Below are 23,350 nucleotides of genomic sequence, written 5' to 3' on the forward strand. Positions count from 1 at the left end.
AAGCAGGCTGAGTACAGGCCCAAGGACAAAGCCAGTAAGCAGCACTCCTCCATGGTTTCTGCCTCAGTTCCCGGGTCCAGGTTTCTGCCCCAAGCTCCTGCCTGACTTCCCTCAGTGATTGGCTGACACTTGGAAGTGTAGGATGAAATAAAGCCTTTCTTCCCCACCTTGGTTTTGGTCAATGTTTTATCACATCAATAGAAAGTAAGCAGGACAGTATACAAACAAGTACTTGCTGAATGGATTTCCTGGTCTAAACATCACTTAAGTTTATGCCACTCTTCTGAAACACCTGCAGCACAGCTTCTGAGACCTGAGTCCCAGTGAGGGAGCTGAAGACAGCAACGCACACACATTCCTGATTCTTTTGAACTATTGCTAGGTCTACCAGATATTTTCTTGAATCACAGATAAATTTAGAAAGCAAAGTTAAAACATACAACTGAGGAAAAGTTGTGATGTTGTTGTTTTTAATAAAAACCATCTTCCAAATTAACCTTTCACGCTTTGGTAGGACAATTTAAGAAAGCAGAGACAGCTGGGCATGGTGGCACATGCCTTCAGTTCCAGCACTTGGGAGGCAGAGGCAGGCAGATCCCTCTGAGTTCAAGGCTAGCCTGGTCTATAAGGTAAGTTACAGGACAGCTGGAGCTACAGGGAGACCCTGTCTCAAAAAGACCAAAAAGAAAACAGAGTCAACCATGTCAACATGGATCTCAGGTTGATTCAGGGAAGCTCAGAAATGCAGGAGGAAAACCAGCTTTTCTATAGCAAATCGTGTCTGAAGAAGCCAACTGACACTACGTTTTACTGACAGCAAGTTTTCTGAAGCCTGAACTAATTAACCAGGAAGAGTAATTAATGCAATATCATTGTGAAAACAAGGTTTTTTGGGGGGTAAAACTCCATGTTTTCTTGATAATTTTATTCATCATGGGTATTCTGTCCCCCATGGTCTGCAGACCTGGTCAATCTCCTCTGCTCTGCCCTGTTGTGTGCACAGAAAGCTGACCCTACACACAGAGCTCTACCTTGCCCATGCTACAGTCCAGTCCAATGATTCCCTTCAGATCCCTCACTCTTCAGAGACCTTCACAAATACCCAACTTGGCTCACCATTCCTCTAAAATTCTCTGAGCTCTAAGCTTCTCCATCCAGATACCCAAGGATGTTCTTCAAGAACCTTCCTTGAACTTGGACCACATACCAGTGCCTATTTCCAAATGCCAAGTCCTATGTATTTTCTAACATTTTATTATAATTGCTTATTAGCTCTTCCATCAGGACTAGGAAGTTCCTCGAGGACAGTATCCATGTCAATATTGTATGGCACAGCCTTCCCAGAGCTCGGGTCTGACATGGAGGAGGTGCACAATGCCCCTTAATGAGTCAGCTAAAGACTTACTAGTTTCCCTTCTGAAGGAAGAAAAATCAGATCTCAAAAACAGTATTTATTCAGACCTGATTCTCAACTTATCTGGAATAGGTAAAATTAAATATTAATGTAATACTTTTGAGAAAATATTCTAAGATAAGTATAAATTGCATAATAACCTTGCAAAGCAAGAGGCAAAGTAAGGCAGGATCACTGCTGGACAATGAACCATTTTGAGTAAGAACTGAACTGAACTGTCCAACACAGTATGTACTAGCTACTTGTGACTGTTTAAAACTAATTAAATGCGGGGCTAGAGAGATGGCCCAGTGGTTAAGAGCACTGACTGTTCTTGCAGAGGACCCAGGTCCGATTGCCAGCACCCACAGAGCGGCTACAAACCATCCTTAACTCCAGTTCCAGGGAAATCCAAAGTCCTCTTCTGACCTCTGTAGCACTGCACGACATGGGTACACTCACATACATGCAGGCAATACACTCATACACATAAAATAAAAATAACAAATAAAATATTTTAAAAAACCAAAACCAAACAAATTAAACGCAAATAGCATTAAAGATCAAGTTTGCCAATTTCACTAGCTGCCTTCCAAAGTGTTCAATAGCCAAGTATGGCTAGTTGTTGCCATGTCTGACAGCACAGGCTTAGAACATTTCAACCCTGAACAAGCTCTGAGGGATGCCACTGTTTTGTTTTGCTGGCACCAGGGATTGAACCCCACGTGCTAGGCGTAGCTCCCACGTCCTCTGAGCTTTCTTTTCTCTTTCTTATTTTTACAGACAGGATCTTGCTAAGTTGCTCAGGCTGGCCTTGAAGTCTCTCCGTAGCCCAGGCAAGCACTGAATTTGTGCATCTACTGCCTCACCCTTCCAAGCAGCTGGAGTTACGGACCTGTATCATCATGCCTGACTTAGACATCACTATTCTAATGAGATGGAATCCTGCAACAGAACTTCAAAACGAGCCCATTATTAATGCCTGAACTTTCACTTCCTCATTTTGTAAAATACCTATGGATGAGGTTACCCCAAAGACTAGCTGAAGAGATACTGAAAACCAGCTCATTCTTACCTAGCACTTGATCAGTTCGACACACTTCTCTTCCCTCCTGTAACACAAAGGGAGTTTTTCAAAGCACATCTATTGGGTGTTCCCCTCTTTTAAGACTTTTGTCTTTTACTCAGTACTAAAACTAAAGTCACTGCTGTTTTCTCAAACTGGTCTGTAGGGAGGGAACCAGCTCACATGGCCCTCCAGGACTGCAGAGTCTGGGCCTTTCTTCCTCTTAACTCAAAGAGCTTCAGATCCGACTGTTATGTACTAGGCCTACATAAGAGATTTTTGGTTTTTCCTATTAAAGGGTGATAAATGAGGGAAAGTAAGCGAAAATAAGTCAAAAAGAAACCAATGTCCAAGGAAACACACCTAGGCCTTATGAGTCAGAGCATACAGGCCCACTGTAATTTGATGCCTAAGGGCCAACATGGCTCTACACACACTGTGGTGCCAATACCAGTACCAACATCAGCAGCTGACGTGAAAACAAAACAACTGTTATTGAATGATTTTCCGTAGTTCTGACGGATTGACAGACAGCCTGAATATCGCTAACTTGCTAACAGTAGCTCCTAACTTCTGGTTGGAACTGAGTGATCTCCTGAAAGATGGTTACGCCTCCCAAGTGACAAACACACTCAGTGAATATCGCGATCCAGAGACATCATGAGCCGGTATCAGGATTCTGGAGGATATATTTGTGTGAGAGACATTTCCAAAGATGAAAAGCACAGTACATACAAATCAATTTGGACTGATTCTGATGAGAGGGTATGTTGAACTTTAAATCCCAGTAAGTGAAATATTGTCCCAAATAAAGCCATTTTATTTCTTTTACTAGAACTATATTTTTAAGTTACACTATATTAAAATATTTTAAACTCCATCAACAAAAATTTGTAGAAATGTATTTTAGATGTATATATGTATACATATATGCAGGGAATTGTGAACACTAGCTTATATGTTTCTCTATTGAGCCAGGATAGCTTAAAATATATCAAAGTAGAGTCTTCCTCTTAAATGTGGCTTACGGAGAAAAGGTGGGCACTGTGGTGCTGCCTGCCTATAATCCTGGCCCTCATGAGACTGAGGTCAAGGCCAGCCTGAACTACACAATAAGATCTTGTCCTCAGACAAAACAGAACACAAAACAGTAAAGGGAGACATCAATTTAGGAGACACAGCGAGACCTCATGCTTCACAAGCTGCCTCTGATTTGGTCTGAACAATTCTATAAGGAAATCTGAACAGCTCTTAAACAGTTCCAGTCTCTAGTCTTGGAAGTCAGATTCTTGCTAATCAAGAAACTAAAGACTTAACTTATTTTACTTTTAAAAAGGAGGGACTGGCTATGTAACACAGGATAGTCTTGAACTCTCTAGTCTTGCCCCACCACCCAAGGGCTAGGATTCAAGGCATGCACCCCCATGCTCAGCTGATAAATTAACTCCAGGAGCAATATTTAAGAATACTATGTTCCCATGATTGCCCACCAGTGCTGCAGATAAAAGAGGAGATGGTCAAATACAACCCACTGAGCTTCAGTCACAGATATTAACACACACCAACATTCCAGCAGGAGAAAATCCTTAACATGCTATTTCAATTTTGTTTTCTTTCACTAAAATGAGCCCCAGCTGAAGGCATCATCTCTTCATATATGATGTGTGGACAATCCACCACACTGTAAACTATAGATTAAAAGGTTTAAAAGTAATTGAATTGACAATTTACAAATAAGCATCCAAAAATGGATTTCTGCACCCATGTGGCCTTTCTTCTAGATAGCGAAATGTCATAAGTGAATTGTTCATATTTGATTTCTTTGGGCTTATAAAGTCAAACCAAGATGGGTTATTTAAAAATAACAGCAGCAATAATAATTTTCTGAGATTATGTTATCTATCATCTGTTCTTGAACAAACAGCTGCACCAAGCCTACTCTATGTTCATATGACCATGTCTGTAGCGTGTTGAACTTGTAGGCACATCTTGTTATCCTGATATCTAGGACAGATGTTTTCCTTAGTGGCCCGGCTAGCTCTATCAGGCTATACTCATCCCTATAAAATAAAACCTATCAGACTAGCTCAGCTGTGAGCTGCCTCAGCTGGCCACGTTCTTGAACCCAAATAAGTGTAATTCCAAACATTGATTTTTATTTCATGAATATCTTTCATTAATACTTAAGAGACTCCAGTGATAGAACAATAATGCTCAGAAGTAAACTGGAACTCAGGCCAGGAAAAGTCAGAAAGCCAGCAAGTGCTTTGAGAAGGTAATACCCGTTCATTCATGAAGATTGAACCCATCTGGCAACACAATTCTATCTTCATCTACATATCTGAAAGTAGTTTGGCTTGATTTTCTGTACCTTGGAAGCTCAGAAATATTTGCTGCCTTTTATTAATTTTTTTCATAGGTGGGTTCTGGGTCACATTCTTCTCCCCAGAAGCTATGATGGGCATTTCCCCTGCTTGCTTCCCTGTGACACTGTCCAACTCTTCCCTTTCAATCTAGGCTCCCCCATCCCACCACCCCCTTTGTTCTCAGGCAGGTTTCCCTGGCAGTTGAGCACTCTTGCATTTTCCTTGCCATTCCTGGCATTCTTCCCTTGCAATTAAGGAACATATCAAGTCAGCTTGTGTTGCCTAACTCTTCTATCCCCTTTTCCTCACTCATTCCAAATGTTGGTTTTTCCAGACATCTGCAGAAAGAGACTATACCCTGGTTTGACCTCCTCACCACTCACTTGCTGGTAAACCTCTGCATCCTGGCTCCTGACTCAAAGTTATAATGAAATTTTGACCTCGTCACTGCCAAATCTTCAAATGCTATCTTCCGTCCTAATTCTACTCGACCTGTATGCTGTACCTGACATGACTGACCGTCCGTTTCTCAACTGTCCATTTGACACACTAATGCTCAGGTTCTAGAGCTGCAAGACCTGCATTCACAGAGCTCAGTGGACAGGTGAACTCGCTGCGAAGCAGGCAGGTAGCTTCAGCAGGGATCTTGCCCAGCTTGGCAGGCAGGGGATGTATGCCTGGAAAATGGCAGCACACCAGCATCTTCTGGTAACACTTTTTCCTTAGCTCAGGTTTCAAGATGCTTTGGAAACTAGTCCGAGCATTTCTTTCCCCAGTCTCTAACCCTCGTCACCCTCCTCAGCAGGTATCCTCCAAGTTCAGACACCTCCTCCTTCCCCTCAGTGGGACAGCATCTGCCAGACATGAGCACTGCCGTAGATTCAATCCCTAGCATTGCAAACAAAACAACAAAACAAAAACCAAGGAGGTTGTTAACAAATTAATTTATGAAAATACTTCAACCAGCTTGGCATGCCTGCTGCTCCTCCGTCTCCACAGCCAGCCCTGATCCCTGATCTCTACCTCCCTCAGTTTCTATCACAAGCCCTGACCTTTACCATCCTCAGTCTCCATCACTAGCCCTGACCTCTATCTTTCTCAGTCTCCACAGTAACCCTGACCATACTCTTTGCTCAGTCTTGACTGTCAGCCCTGACAATAGTATGGACATGTCATAAGGCTGTCAGCATCTCGTTCTCCTGGAAGAACACTGGGGCAGTTTATTCATCTGCTAGACATTACCCACCAGGCCCCTTCCCAACTTCCCAACTGTACTTTCTTTGAAGACTGCCTTATTAACCAAGCCATAAGCAAGCATGTCTGCTGATCACTGCAGTGGAGGTTTTAAGCCCTCACTGGGACTCTGGCTTCCTTTCCTCTTCAGCTAAATTCAGAAGGCAGTATCTCTAAGACATCCTTTTGAACAAAAAAACAATTATAAACACACTAAATGACTAGTTTGGGCCTGGCATTATTTAACTGTTTGAAACATCTACACAGAAATTATGTGATTTTTAGAACAAACAGATGGACAGGTCTAATCAGTTTCACTTAGATACTGGGAAACTGAGAATAGCCCAGGAACAGTGGTAAAAATATGTAATCCCAGCACTTGGTAGGCTGAGGCAGGAGGACAGCTGTGAGTTCAAGACCAAAATGAGCGACATAGCAAGGTTCTGTCACCAAGAAGGAGAAGGATGAGGATGTGAGGAGGAAGAGGAGGAAGGAGGGAGGAAAAGGAGGAAGAAAAGGAGGATGAAAGGGAAGAAAAGAGGAAGAGGAGGAAGAGGAAGAGCAGGAGGGAGGGGATGGCAGGAGGAGGAGGGAGAAGAAGAGGAAGAGGAGGAGAAGAGAGGAGCAGGAGGAGAAGGAGCCAACGGTGCCAGGCACGGTGGCACATAATGATCCTAATCAGGGATTCAAGGCCAGTTTGGGCCACAGAGCAAGTCCTTCTCAGAGATGGGGGATAGAGATGGGGGAGGAGAGCTCCCCTCGTCTATGACTTTCGAACATATTGGAAACAGAAAGGGAAAGGAAACTGCTATGTCTTCCTGTAGCCACCATCGGACATGGTCTAAGCCCACAGACATCATCCATCCTACAGAGAAGCAACACAGCTACCCTTGCTGCTGAGAGGCACAAAGTGGGCCAGGAGGGGTGAGTCTGGGATCAGGTCAGGAAGAGCAAAGGGCTGTGGCTGCTAGTGTAGAAAAGCATCAGACAGTGAGTGGTGACAAGGTGGGGGCCTGCAGGGAGCCCACCAGGGTGGACATCGTACCAGTGCTGTCCTTCAGAGGCAGACACTGCTGAGCAAAACCGGGGTGCGGTGAATGAACACGAATATGAAATATCTCCCCCAGGCTCAGTGTGGAGGCCTTGGACTCCAGTTGGAGGCACCTTTCTGAGTGTACAATGGTTAATCTTGACTGTTGAGTGTGACAGGATTTAGGCTCACTTAAGAGGCACACCTCTTGGGAGTGTCTGTGAGGGTGTTTCCAGAGAGGTTTAAGAGGAGAAAAGACGCACCCTGAATATGGCCAGCACCATCCCAGGGACTGGAGTCTCAGACCAAACAGAGGAGAAAGCGAATGGGGCATCAAGTGTCACCACTCTCTGCTTCCTGCCTGTGGATGCACAGCAACCAGCTGCCTCTTGCCACTAATGCCACACCTTCCAGTCACGATGGGATGGATCCTCTTAGACCATGAGCCAAAATAAATTATCTTCGTTAAGTTGCTTTTGTTAGGTGTTATGTCACAGCAAGGAAAAAAGTAATTCAGGAAGGCTCTGGAAACTAGGAGATGGGGCCAAGACAGAGGAAGCAGGCCACTGAGGACATGTCCTTGGGTGCTGTACAATGTTGTCTCCCCTCTGCTTCCTGTAAGATGAGCAGCTTCCTCCACATTCTTCAGCTGCCCTGAGGTTCTGCCTCATGCTTGGCCTGGAGCCCAGGATGATGGGCTGAAACCTCTGAGACCATGAGCCAAAATAAACCTTCTTTTCATGTATTTCCCCTCGGGTATTTGGTCACAATGATGTAAAGCTGACTAATACAATGGGCATAAATCAGGATAGTTTCCAGCAAGAAAGACAAAGTCACCATAGGCAATAGGAGAATAAAGGACTATAAGACGCCACATCTTCAAGAATTTGGGGAACTGTCAAGCGTTTTCCAAATATTATTCAAGACTCAAGCCAACAGCACACTACACTGAGTAGTAAGAAGATAAAAGGCACAGGAGCCGAACGGGCTATTGACCTCCAGAGTGAGGAACAGACATACAAATCAGTTACACCAAGGACATGCCCAATTCTACTGAAGTCCACCAAACCCAGTCTCAGCTTCTGCTCTCTAAAGTGATATTCTCCACCTTCTATTTGAGGAGGACACAGTCCTCATATTCTAAGACAAACTATAAGCCAGAGTATGGCAGGCAGACCCCCAAGACGATCCCCACACCAACCCCTAGTATAGAGATATTGTCTCTCAAATCAAACAGGAATCTAGGTGATGCTGTGGAGGGATCCTGTGGCGGGATCTTGCAGGAATGACTAGAGACCCGAGGCAGAGAGCATTAAGTAAACAGACTGTCCTGGTGGCCTGACACAATCAGGCAAGCCTTTTGACTACTGCTGGCAAAATGGAGTCACAGAGATGTGCTCTGGCTGGCGAGAAAGACAGCAAATATCCATGTTGTGAACTCCCTGTGGGGAAGTGGTAAAGAGGCCTGGTGGTCTGTAAGAGCTGAGACTGGTCCTAGCCAACAAGCCAGCAGCAACAGCCATGAAACCACCAGAAACTATACCCATGATGAGAGGACTTGAGGGAGACCAAGCCCCAGACAAGAAGCTGAAAGAGGAATCAGCTGGTAGGGACCACGCCAAACTTCTCCCCACACAGAGAGTACATTTGCATCAGTCTCAGCTACTAAATTTGAGGTCATTTGTAATGCAGAAAGAGAAAAGAAGGCAAAGTGTGAAGCAGGGCCACCCTGCAGCTTCAGTGAAAAGCAAATGGTCACAAGTGTGACCAAATCAGCCCCCTGCAAGCTCCCATCAGAAGACAGAGTAGGACACTTTACTTTGTTTAAAAAGGGGGAGAAAAAAAAAAATAAAAAAAAAAAAAAAACCTGTCTACCTTAGATTCTGAGTCAGTGGTAGAATGTATATCTACTATAGGTGCACCTGTTAGTTTGATCCCTAACACCATGACTACAAATATAATTTACTTGTTTATTTTTGAGGCAGGGTATCATGTAGCCCAGGCTGGACTCAGACTTGCTATGTAGTTGAGGGTGGCCCTGCACTCCTGATATTGCCTCTCTACCTCTCAAGTGCTGGGACTCTGGGTATGCACCGCCACACCGCTGAGAGGCTTTACTTCCCAACATACCTCTTCCAAACACTTCTTAAATTTTTCCCCAATGAGAACACATTTCCTAGTATAAAATAAAGATAGGTTTTACTGTGGCTTTTTCATGTTTATGCATCAGTGTGTTTGGTTCTTATCTGCCTCACCCACTGGCCTCCCCTCCCTCACTGGTCCCCTTCCAGCTTTCAAATCCCCTCCCCTTCCTGTCATAACATGCTATCCCATTGCCCCCCCTGCACACTACCCCCTCAAGGCAATAAAAATAGGTTTTATTCTCCTAAAAAGTAAGTGAATCACACAGCACAAGAGTACGTGTGTTGAAACTGATGCTATTTTTCACACAACTGTGAAGATGAGGCAGTGAGACACGGCACACTTGCCTCATCCTGAAGGCTGAGCCCTAACAGGAATCTCTGGAGGAAATCTCCAGGGCAACCCACCATCCCACTTCCTTTTTACCTCCACCTGTCTCCCTCTTCACACATGCTCACTTGGATACTGATCCACACTGTAAGAAAGGAGTTGGTGACATGAGTCAGACGCTGAATTCAAGGGGCAAGAGGAAAAATAGCACAATGCTCAGTGTCTGGGCCACAAGGATTCTGGGTAATCACCCACAGAACTTTGCACCTCTTGACGTTTCTGGTTTTAATGTACATATAACCGTCTGTCAGACTAAAATTTATCCTCACCCTGCAAAGTTAGAGGTTATGCCCTGTCCCAGGGGGAATGTGTATGGTAAATGAAGTCTGGAAGGGAAACCTTAATCCCACAAGACTGGTGTTCTCATAATGAGGAGGAGGAACAGCAAGCTCTCCTCCTGCAACCCTCACATAGAGGATGGGGAGAAAACAGCCATCTGCAAGTTGGGGCAAGAGCCCTCACCAGAGACAGAATCTGCCTGCACCTTCATCTGCTCCTTCCTGCCTCTAGAACGCCAAGAAAACAAGTTTTTGTGGTTTAAGCCACTCAGTGTGTGGTGCTTTGTTATGGCAACCCAAGCAGACTCATAAATACTGGCTGGATGCTGTTAAGATCAAACAAGATAACGTCTACTCACTTCTAAGACACTGCCTAGCCAGAGCGGACCCTTAAATGGCTCCGATTATTATTGCTGAGATGGAAGAATGTGAGTCAGAGTTAGAAAAAGATGATCACGGGGAAGTTCTTTCAAAAGTCTAGAAAAGACATTTTATTTACAGACCTCCAGGCTCTTTCCTCAGAGTAACTGCCTACTGTGAGGGCAAGTGGCCCGCACGCCAGCCTCCTTCAGCTCCCCTGGCTCCTGGGTCTGTCTGTGGCTCAGCTGGACTCACCCTCATTTCTTCCTCTCTAGTTCTCTGCAGCATCTCGGGCACGGAGGGTTCTACCTCTGACTCTTAGACCAAAGCCTTCACCAGCTCTGTGAAAGTCCTCCTTCATCTGATTCTGTTTTCCTGAACATGGTGGGCACTGGAGTCTCCAAAGAGGTCACTAACCCCTCTCTTACCTCATGCCCATTAGGACAGCTTGAGTGGGCCAGAGGACTGCCACACCTGAGGTGGGAAGGCTGGGAAGAGGCTGGCCTATGCATGAGTGCTGAGGTCAGCAGGACTGTGACTGAAGTGGCCTTGCTGGGAAGTCCTACCTTGCTGCTGAGGAGAGCTTTGATCCTTGGAGAATTATACATAAGACACATGAAACAGATGTGAGGCAGTTACTGTGAACATGCAGGAGTGGACTCAAACAGAAAACAGACTCGTAACGGCACAGATGGCTCAGCTTCAGCGAGGTTCAGGCCATAGCGGGGGCACAGGTTGGCCTAGCTAGACCACAGCAGGAGGGTAGATGGAGAGATGTAAAGGACAGCTGTTGGGAGAAGCATCACTAAAACCTAGCACCCCGGGACAGAGCAGAATCCAGAAGACCAGAGAATGAGGGGTCAGAGGCCTGGGGTCATGAAAAGGATGAACAGGAGAAAGAGCAGGACCAGGGTTGATGTGCGCTGAGAAGGTTCCGAGCACCCACTGGTACATGAACAAAATAAATATCGTAAATGGACAAAATAATTCATAAAGTCATGTCCAATAACAGATAAAGACACCCAAACAGCCTGGAGTGTCTGGAAGGGAACCAATTTCCTCTGATAACATCTTCCTTAAGACTGCGTATGTGTCTGGTTTCATACATGGGCTGTCTCCATTTTTCTCCACAACGAATTCCTGGAAAATGTATCACCAAAGTCTGCCTTTTCTCACAGGAATAATAAAAACATGATTGCCGCTCGCCTGCCTGTGACTCAGCACTAAATAAATTATGGTAAGACCATGAATATACCATAAAAGCAAAGATGCAATCATAACACCACAGAATCGTTAAAGTAAAGAAACAGCATTCCAAGGTGTTGAAATGGCAGAGTTTTAGGACAAAGCTAAACCTCAGTCTCTCAGTCAAAAGCTGGAGCTCCTACCATGTCTGAGAGATTAGTTTATTTCAGCTCAAATTCAAGAAAAAAAAATTATTTCTTGCTTCCCAATGGAATGCCTTCAACAGCTACTTCAAATGAATTACCCCAAAATGGGCAAAATCAGATAATGTGTCTTAGCCATATAGGGGTATTCAGTGTTCCTGCAATGAACCCACAAAATAGGAAAATACACATCTCCTCCAACACTGTTCTAACTGCAACAATAGTGTACATCTATTTAAGTAATTTTAACATGCTTCCATGGTCTCCAACTCAAAAACAAAAAACAAAACAACAACAACAAAAAAACCACAACACTGCTTGAAAACTGAAAACAACCCAAGAGTTTCACCAGGAGGAATGACTAAGCAAGGAAAGGGAGTAAACTCAATAAAACATTATGTAACTTCTGAACAATGACCACTATATGAACAAGATTGCACCATAAAAATGCGTACTCAAAACAATGAGGTGGGATGAACACAAACGAACAGGCTTCCAGTGGTGAGTCCACAGAACAGTGTGAACACTTGAGAGTTAATATTCAACATAAACCAACTTTAAAAAGCAAGCAGTCCACTCGGGGAAGCCTGAAATGAAGCCTTTTCTCTTGGCAAGCTTCTCTGCGGTAGAAACGCAAGCAGGCACGTGTACATCATTCCACTGCTTGTTGGATAAAGAAAAGGCCCAGAACAACTACATGCTCAGAGGATGCCTTAAAAATTTGGCTTTCCGGGCCCTCAGAAAAAGTAGTAGCTGGCGTCCTGGCCTTCTATCCATCCTCAGTCAACTGTTCACCACCCTTGCATCCCCAAAGAAAGCATCCCAAATCTACAAGTTTCCAATGGAATACCACAACTTCTCCCCCCACAACACACACACACACACACACACACACACACACACACACACATACACAATTCACTTGTGTGATATAACTTCAGAAAGTTCTGGATGTTGCCAAATGTTAAGTCAGAGGTCCTAAAGTTCTAGAAGAAGAAGAAGAAGAAAAATGTGACTTTTAATTTTGTGGGCATAAAAGAAAGCATTTTATAATAAATTCTGGGTGACTGTGGTTTACATAATCAGGTCCTCTCCTCTCCTTCTGTATTAGTTTCTTGTTGCTGTGACGAAATACCTCACAAGAACCAATTTCAGGAAGTTTGTCTTGGCTCACAGGTTAAGAGGATACAGTGGACCACGGTAGGGCAGGCAGGGCAGCAGGGCGGCAGCAGCTGGTGGCATCGCATGCCCAGCTTGTTTCCTCCTTTCTATTCAGTCTGGGACCCCAGCCCCTGGGATGGCACGGCCCACGTTCGGTGGGGGGCTTCTCTCCCCAGTGAAACTGCTCTGGAAATGCCCGCATGGACATGCCCAGAAGTCTGTCTCTAGGTGACTTTAGATCACGTCAAACTGACAGTATTAACCACAGTGCCATCTTTCCCCTTGCCCAAAAGGCTAACATAGTATCTTTTGTCAAAGTAATCAATAGCCAGATATGCTGTTTTCTTATTAAACATTCCATTAACTACGTTTTCACTTTTTCTTAAAGGTTTACATGTGGTCTGGTTCTTTTATTTGGGTTTAATTTTCTTTTTATTACATACTTAATCAAGTTCTTAAACAATGTAAAGGTAGATGAATATTCTCATTTTTCTTCTTCCACCACAGCTTTCAGACCATCTTTTCTACTTCTTTATTCATGTGGAAATGTCTAGAATTGCCGAATAGAATACCTCAGACAAATGGATTTGTCTTTAAGTCTTTAGATACTTTGTTAAACTGGCAACAAAATTTTTATTCCACGTATTATTCAAAAAATACAGTACTAAATTTTCTGCTATTCAATATCCTGTCAAAAACATAGTTGTGAGAACTAGCAGACGGCTGGCTGGGGACCATGAGGACTCCAGATTCTCCTGAAGGGCCTCATCTTGATCCTAAAGTAAACTCGGCTGTCAAAGGTCTTTGTATCTGGACTCTTCTCTCAACTACAATTCCGCACTCACCTACAGTGAAGAGGAAAAGAAAGCGCATCTCACGAGGCCAGTGAAGGCGGTCACAGTGCACACACGAGGACCAGCCAGCTGTGCCCCTGAGCACACACATTTCAAAGCTCACAGTCTATAATGTATACTGTAACATCTCTCCTCTTCTCAGTGGTTTCTAAAGAGTGTGTGGTCAGATAGACAGATTCGGTCTACAGAGGAAGAGAGGGCAGGTTTTTCTCCTTTTCCTCCTTTTTCATCTTTGTGTGTGTGTGTGTGTGTGTGTGTGTGTGTGTGTGTGTGTGTGTGTGTGTGTGTGTATACACGTGTCTGGGAGGACACAGGTTGATACTGGGACTCTTCCTCCCTGGATCTTCCAATTATTCATTGAAGCAGGGTCTCTCAATCAAACCCAGAGCTCGCCCACATGTCTAGACTTGGTAGCCAGTCTGCTCTACAGATCAGGTCTCTGCTTTCTGGGGCTGGACTCACAGACCTGCTGCCACACGCACCCAGCCTTTACAGGAGTCTGCTTTCCAGTCCTCTGGCTTATACAAAGTGTGTACACAGCTGAGCCACCTCTCCAAACCAGGGATTCTTTTCGATAATCACCTTAACATTTCTACATGAACTTTGCCCCTTTTCTTACATTAATTCATTAAAAAAAAAAATCCTACATCTCACATTTCCTTGTAAACTGCTTCCATTACTGAGTGAAGCTGTAAATAAACAAGTGCTGCTATATGTCAGAATGGCACAGCCTCACGTGACCTCTCAAATTATTCTGTAGTTTGTCCCAGGAAGGAAAATTACTTTTAATGCTTCTTATCAACCAGTCTCCCAAGGTGCTCTACACCTCACAATAGAGATGTGGCAACATAAAACCAGGACCGGATGTGCTTCTTACTTCTTTGGTTGAGACTTACTTTTAAATTTTATTTATTTTTATTTTATGTGTATGAGTGTTTATGTGTATGTAAGTGTTCTTATGTTGTGCAGTGCCTGCAGAGGCCAGGAGGGGGCACTGGATCTTCTAGAACTGGAGTTAGGAGCAGATGTTAGCCACCATGTGGATGCTGGGAACCCAGGTCCTCTGCAGAGCATCCAGTGCTCTTAACCACGAAGTTATCTCTCCAGCCCCATATTTTCTTGGTTAAAACATAACCACCAACCTTGTTATTTTACTACCTCTATCACTTTAATTTAGAAATTAATAAGAAATAAAATGCCATATACTAAAATTTACAAAACTTTCCTCAAGTAAGGTGGTTCCCCTCATGTGTAAACACTTCCCAAACCAGAGCAAAGCAACCCTGGTGACCTTTCCCTATATCCCACCACACAGGAGATTCATACAGCACAGCAGAGCAAGTGACAAAGGCACTAGGATGTTCGTGCTCCCACTCACACAATGGAGAAGCCAAGTGGACGTGATCTGTGGTAAAAAGAAAAAAATGCAGTGCCATTCTGTTTATTGTTTCTATTCTCTGTGAAAGTTCTACCAGAAATGGAAACCAGGGATATTCTTGACATATTCTTTGGAGGACAAAATTTCAGTCACAAGGAAACTGAAGCATCGACAGCTAGGAAGCCAATCACTTTGATGAATTAGAGACTCAACTGGGAGAGATAAAGGAGATGGATGATGTCAGACCTGGTGTGGAGAAGAGACATCACGTGGCTTACATGCTTACAGACTTGAGCATTCTAGTTTTCCATACTCAGGACGAATGTACAGAGAGAGCACAAAGGCAGTTCCTAGCAAAGCTTCTCCCTCAAGGTTCCATGCAACGCAGAGCCGAGTAGGGAACAGGAGGGAGCAGGGTACAGTCACCACACATCACCTTCCCTGGGTGACTTGGTTCGTCCCTGTGCTTCCTAATCAAGTTGTATCCCTTCAGCTGATGAACCAGAGCAAACACGCCTTCACATGGACTTTACATCACCCAGAGTAAGGACACGAAAAGTGGGCCCCGGGGGGTAATAGCTTCCCATTTGTGTATAAATTGATAAAAACTGCTGTTACTGCTGTTCAGAGGCTAATGGTAGGGGACAAATGAAATCGTAGTTTATCTTCAAACTGTAGAAACTCACACGAAACAAGCTGCCATTTTCTTGTATTCATCCTCATGCTTTCAACTTTAGATCACTCTTCTAGTCAGTACTTGAGTGATCTCATCAAAAGGTAACGAATGATGATTCATGTCAATGCAGTTATTCCTACCCTGCCTCAGCCTAAAATATGTTGAATAGAGTTCTCTAAGCAAATCAAGCACTCAACAGTAGAGACATGGACCAGGAAACTGACCAATCAAACACTTCTTATTAAATGTCACCAACAAAAGCTACAACTGAACAGACATGGCACCAAGCCCAGAGTGCACTGTCAGCCCCACCAGGGATAAGGCCAGATGACCCACCATGGGCCTGAGAGAAGTTTAAGTCTGAGCCAGGAGGCCATGAAAGGCCCCAGAAGCAGGCGGCAGGAAGGGTGAGTGGGACAGGGGCCATGCCCTCCCTCCGACACACAAGTGGCAGGATTTACTGGTAATGGTTACAACTAAGCCAGCTGAGCCTAGTGGGTATGAGGTCTGAGTCAAGCTCTCTTGACAACTTAAATCAACAGTTTGGGCACAGTCAACCTCACTGAGCCTGGTTCCTGCCACAGTCTATTGTTTGGAATTAACTGGAGCTTATTATATTTCTCAGGGCTCTGGGCAGCAACCAACCATCAAAGTCTGGAAGACAATTCACCTCTTGAAAATAATGCTCAAAATCTGCTCTGGAACTCAGCATGAACCTCTTGAAAAACTGGAGACAAACATTGTTTATTTTTACTTATTTCTACATTAACAGAAGGGCCGGATAATGACAGACACAATCTGAAGACTAGCATTTCTGGAGATCTGCCAAGGGGAGGGTCATACTCCGGTCACTGCCAGGCCACAGCCTTGTAGCTTTCCTTGACCTGTCCAGTACAAAAACATGAAATTTCAGGGAGCAGAGATGGCTGAAATTCCCAAACAGACATGTCTGGTTGCATGAGTCCTTGTTTGTCACAACACATACTGGAAGTCAAGTACTCAGTAGATGTTTATCTGGCTCAAGATTCTGGTGGCTGGAAAGTACAAGCAGTCTGACCCCAGCACCCCAGCGAGGGACCTCAGACACAGCAGAGAAGTGGAAATGCAGAGGTTACAAGCAGAAGGGAGACAGCAGTGAGACGGGAAGCAAGTGAGCTTCAAGACTGGGCTCTCTTTTTGTAGCAAATCCACTCTTGTGGGAATGAGCCTGGTCCTGGCAGGAGCTGCATTTATTTCTTCTGAAGGTGATGCTTTATTACTTCCCAGAAGTCATTGCTTCTAAGGGTTCAACAACCTTAACACCATCACACTAGAAAGCTTCCCACACAAGAAATTCTGGGGTGCATTTCCAAACCATAGCTAGGCCACAGGCACTTGTACACTTGGCCTTTCAGATTCCCAGTCTGTAATTCTGTATTTTTTTCTTTTGCATTAGGGGGTAAAAGACCCCAAACAAATACGAATTGTCCTGAAGACTGAAAAGCTTTCAGGCAGTATTGCCAACACTTCAGTGAGAATGAGTTGGTTCGAAAATTAACTATTGGTGCCAACACCTGTGGGGAGTTCCAGGGACGCAACAGTTTGCAAGACCAGAGATGAGTGAAGTGTCTAACAGTGGGAATCTCTGGGGCTGACTGAGAATGCTGGCTGCAGTCCTAGGGAAGGGGAGGGGAGGGGGATGGGGGTAGGGACGGTGAGAGATTGTGAACATTCACCTTAACTTATCTGGGCTTCAGCCTATAAGGACAGAGATTTAGAAACAGTAATGAAATTCCCAATCTGGAACAAGCAATCTAGTTTCATCCCTGAGAATTCCTATGGAGGCATCACGCATATAGACACAAGTGGACATTTTGTCATATGAAATTAATGTAACATGCAGTTACTATCTAGTATGTAACTGTGACATCTTCTGGGGGAGTTCCATTCACTAAATGATGCTTCCAGCCTAAAGACAGTTTTTTATAAAAAATTGTAAAGAAAAAATGAAGGAGGAAAACACTTTCAATGTGTTTTTCTTTATGTATGTATATATGTATGTATCTGTGTATGTATGCATGTATCTGTGTAACTATGTATCATATATCTAATCATGAATGTATCTACATATGTATCTATGTATTATGTAGCTATGTATTTATGCAAATATGTATGACATATTTATGAATCTATGTACCTAAGTATCTGTATGTATGAATATATGTATGTGTTCATGTATGTATGCATATTTGCATGTATCTCTATCACTTATCTATTAATCATCTATCAATCATCTATGCACCTGTCACATATCTACCTATCTATCTATCTATCTATCTATCTATCTATCTATTCATCCATCCTAAGTCACCTTCCAATTTTATATGTTCATGATCATGTCAGTTACACCGCTAAAGCACACGGTCACGTCGGTTACACCGCCAAAGCACACGGTCACGTCGGTTACACCGCCAAAGCACACGGTCACGTCGGTTACACCGCCAAAGCACACGGTCACGTCGGTTACACCGCTAAAGCACACGGTCACGTCGGTTACACCGCTAAAGCACATGCCTGTTTTTACTCTTTTTTTTGAGGAAAAAGAAAAATAAGAGAAAAAACTTTCTAAGCTGGGCGTGGTGGCGCACAACTTTAATCCCAGGACTCAGGAGGCAGAGGCAGGCAGATCTCTTGGAATTCAAGGCCAGCCTGGTCTACAGAGGGAGTTCTAGGCCAGTTTGGGGCTACAGGGAGACCCTGTCTCAAAAAGACTGAAAAATTTTTTTTTCCCAATAAAGATAGCATCATAAACTTTTGGACTTCTGAAGAGGCTTCACTGCCTGGTATGGTGGTGCCTGTCTACAACCCCAAAGGATGGGAGTTGAAGGCCAGAACATCCGAAGTTCAAAGCCATCATTTCTTAAAAAGCAGAGTTCAGGGACAACCTAGGCTACATCAGAAGGCACCTCATAAAAACACAAACAAATCAATATAAAAATATCATTTAGAAAATTGGTGCTAAACATTTTTGGCTCTAGGAATAAAATATTTATTGGGTAAAGAGGTAACTTAAAAACAAAGGGAAAGAGGTTAAAAATTAAGCTGGAAACAACTTTCAGGATTTGCTCCACACTGCTGGTTGAAAGTAAATTACTCGTCCTTATGGATACCCATCATCTCCTAGAAGCCTTCAGGCGTTGGAACTATTCTGAGGCAGAAGCCTGAATCAAAAGCTTACATTGTCTGCCACTGTACAGATGATGTTTCCTAGGGTTAGCCAATTAATTAAGAAGATACTTTAAATCACTGGAATGCACAGTGCCCAGGACAGTGGATTCATCACGCACAGCAGCACAGCCCATAGGTTTCTGTAACACGGCAGAATTGCCCACAGCTTCTGGCAAAAAATATGACTTGAATATCATGGACCTAAGCCACCAGTATTTATATAGATGGTCTCAAGCCTGTTTTTTAATGTAAAAACAAGTCCTCTATGAGTGCTATTTCTACATCCAGCACCAGGCACACCAGTAGAGAGACTATGACATGGGTTTAAATTAGGAAAAAATGCAGGATGTTTGTAGAGCTATAACAGATGGACACGAGCAGAAACAATTTGTCTTAAAACTAAGTCAAAAGGATGCCAGAAAAAAGCAATAATTTAATGGCTAGGACAACAGAAAACAATCAATTTTAAGAAAGGAGAGAGAGATGAGAGAGAGAGAGACAGAGAGACAGAGAGAGAGACAGAGACAGAGAGACAGAGAGACAGAGACCACCTAACAAGTATAACAGAAGATGCAGCAAAGGAGGTCACCCAGGTGGGTCAGGTTCAGCCTCTTGGTTGCCAACAGTCCTACTTCATATGAAGAGATAACGTTCTTTAAGTGGCTTGTGCAAACTGTGGATCACTCACTCTTGACCACAGAGAAAACAACTACAAAAAGTAATGACTGGAAACACAATGACGAACTGGCACTGTTCTAGTCAAGCCAGTAAAGGTTTGCTCTGATCTAAAAGAGTATAAAACCAAAGCACTCTAGGTCCCTGCAGGAGCTCCCAGGAAGCCGCCTGGCACTGAAGCTCCAAACACAGCCTCGACCTCTTTGGCAGGTTTTCTGACTCTGTGGCCCAACCCAGCCTTGGCCTCACTGTGATGCTCCTGACTCAGCATTCCATGTGTTGGGATCAGAAATCTATGCAAACACATCTGGTTTTTTGAAGAAAAAAGAAAAAATGTGCAACCACCCAACGTAAGGGTTGATGGGAGCATGTGCAAAAACAGGTGTGACACCCAACGTAAGGGTTGATGGGAGCGTGTGCAAAAACAGGTGTGACACCCAACATAAGAGTTGATGGGAGCGTGTGCAAAAACAGGTGTGACACCCAACGTAAGGATTGATGGGAGCGTGTGCAAAAACAGGTGTGACACCCAACGTAAGGATTGATGGGAGCGTGTGCAAAAACAGGTGTGACACCCAACGTAAGGGTTGATGGGAGCGTGTGCAAAAACAGGTGTGACACCCAAGCAGAAGGGTCCAAAGCACAATTCCTCGTAGGGACAGCTATTAAACCATAGTCTAACTCTAAAAATTGTATGTCTTGCTCTCTCCAACCCGCAGGCCTCTCTCCAGAGTGGGTCGATCTCTCCCTCCCTGCTTTGACTCCCCCAGCCTCACACCCTCCCATATCCCCTGACATCTCCTCCTGACCTGGATCCTGTCCCATTCCTTGTCTTGGTGCCTCAGGTGCCTGGGGAGCCACCACTGCTTCCTGATCCTTTGTGTCCAGACCAACATACTTCCTTCTCAGGTCCCCCGGAGCACTCTGGGCCTGGCCCCGCCCTCACCTTCCTCTGCTTCGCTGGGCCTGCACAACCCCCCAGACTCTTTACTGGACGCCAGGGCTGACCTTTTCTCTCCGTGATCCTTTGCATCCAGACTAACCCAGCTCCTCAGTGCAGTCCCAGGGAGCACGTAGGGTTCCTTCCCACCCCCATCTCCCTTTGCATGTCTGGGTGACACGGCTACGAGCTGGCCTGGACCAGCATCTTTCCTAGACTCAGCTCCCAGGCCAGTCCAACCCCCAGATTCCTGAGGCCAAGGTCTTTCCTGGAGGGAACCAGACCTTAAGAGAAAGCCTGAGAGCATCTGATCCTCATCTGGCTTGGGCCTCTGTGGGAATGCCTGAAGACAGGAGCAATGTGAGCACTCCAATATAAAATCAAAAGAGAGAACCAGACACTTAGAGGAACCAGCTTTTCATACCCAAAAAGACACATCACAAAGATACATCAAGTTTACAAAGGGAAGCAGACTTAAACTTGAAGGCTTGAGTCTCACATAAGAATCAGAAACTACAAAAGAAATTCACATGTCAAAATCACAGAGAAAAAATAACAACATGAAAAACCAAAATAACTTATACCCAGAAAATACCAGTAGTCCTCTAGAGGAGTACAATGAGAACCCCCTAGAGATGATGCAGGACATGGAACTCAAAAGAACAATTATAAACATGATAAAGGAATTCAATGAATTTAAAGAACACACAAAAAAAAAGAAGTCAAAGAACTGAAGGAAGATAGGGATAAACTCTGAATGAATTCAGAAAAGAGTTAGAAATATTGAACAATACTCAGGCTGAGATGAAGAAGGAGGTGAAACACTCAGTAAGCCAATTAGAAACGACACGAGAAAGCCTCACCAATAGGATGAATGAAATGGAAGGGAAGATAAAGTGGACGAACTAGACCACTCAAGAAAAGAAATCACAAAAATGGAATATGCAGGAATTGTGTGACAGCATAAAAAGACCAAGCTTGCGAATCATAGGCATACAGGAAGAAGAATCCCAAGATAATGGCATGGACCAGATCTTCAACAGAATTGTGGAAGAAAATTTCCCAAAATTAAAGAAAGACATGCCCATACAAATACAAGAAGCATATAGAACACCAAACAGGCAGGACCAGAAAAGAAACTCCATAGCACATCATACTAAAAACACTAAACATACAAAACAAAGAAACGATACTGAAAGCTACAAAAGAGAAACAACAAGTCACATACAAAGGAAAACCCATTAGGATTACAGCTGACTTTTCAGTGCAAACCATGAAAGCCAGAAGAGCCTGGACCAAAGTATTCCCAGTTTTAAATGACCACAGATGCCAACCCAGATTACTATACCTAGCCAAAATGTCTATTGCAGCCGAAGGGGAAAAAAAAATCTTCCATGACATAAATAGGGTGAAGGAATTCATGTCCACAAAACCAGCTCTTCAGACCCATATCCTTAATGAACACAGATGCAAAAATTCTCAACAAGATACTTGCAAAAAGCACACAGACACACAACAAAAAGAACATCCACCATAATCAAGTTGGCTTTGTCCCAGAGATACAGGGATGGTTCAATATATATAAGTCAATAAATGTCATAAATCATATATATGGGATCACAGGCAAGAACCACATGGTCAACTCAATACATGCAGAGAAGGCCTTTGACAAACTTCAATATGCATTTATGTTCAAAGTCCTAGAGAGAACTGGACCAGAGGGAACATACCTCAACATAATTAAAGCTATATATAACAAACCCACAGCCAACATCATTCTAAATGGAGAAAAACTGGAAGCATTCCGATTGAAATCAGGAACCAGACAAGGCTGTCTGCTGTCTCCACTTCTTTTTAACATAGTACTTGGAACTGTTACAAGAGCAATAAGACAAGCATAGGAAATTAAAGAAGTAAAAATTGGAAAAGAAGAGATCAAATTATTCCTTTCTGCAGATGATATGATATTACATCTAAGAGATGCCAAAAATTCCACCAGAAAACTCCTAGAAATTATTAACACATTCAGTAACGTGGCAGGTTACAAAATTAACCTACAAAAGTCTGTAGCCTTTCTATATACCAATAACAAGCAATCAGAGAAAGAGCACATGGAAACACTCCCCTTCACAATAGCTGCAAAAAATGAAATAAAATATCTCTGGATAAACCTGACCAAAGACTGTAAAGACTTCTACAACGAAAATTTTAAATCTTTAAAGAGGGATTGAGGAAGACATCAGAAGATGGAAGGACCTCCCATGCTCATGGATTGCAAGAATTAATATTGTGAAAATGACCATCCTACCAAAAGCCATTTATAGATTCAGTGCAATCCCAATCAAATCCCCATGACATACTTCATAGAACTAGAAAAAAAAAATCCTTAAATTCTTATGGAAGCACAAAAGCCCCCAGATAGCCAAAGCAACCCCGAGTAAAAAGAGCAACACGGGGGGGATTACGATACCAGATCTCAAAGTGTACTACAGAACTATAGTCATAAAAACAGCATTTTACTGGCACAAAAAGAGGCACATAAATCAATGGAACATCATTGGAGAGCCAAGCCCAAGTACACACAATTTCAGCCACCTGATATTTGACAAAGGTGCCAAGAACACACAATAGAAGAAAGACAACATCTTCAACAAATGGTGCTGGCAAAACTGGATCTCTACCTGTAGAAGAATGAAACTAAATCCTTATCTTTCGCCTTGTACAAAAATCAACTCCAAATGGATCAAAGACCTCAATGTGAAACTGGAAACCCTGAACCTATTAGAAGAAAATATTGGCAGTAACTTACAAAA

At 43.6% G+C, this 23,350-nt stretch overlaps 1 protein-coding gene across 1 annotated transcript in view; it reads right to left on the reverse strand.

The window, feature by feature from the left end:
• The window catches only part of Cdkal1 (CDK5 regulatory subunit associated protein 1 like 1), a 651,069-nt gene that overhangs the window by 213,652 nt on the left and 414,067 nt on the right, over nt 1-23,350 (reverse strand). The gene's annotated exons all lie outside the window — the stretch shown is intronic.

Source organism: Nannospalax galili, unplaced genomic scaffold (genome assembly GCF_000622305.1).
Source record: "Nannospalax galili isolate Female #2095 unplaced genomic scaffold, S.galili_v1.0 scaffold412, whole genome shotgun sequence".
NCBI lineage: Eukaryota > Metazoa > Chordata > Mammalia > Rodentia > Spalacidae > Nannospalax > Nannospalax galili.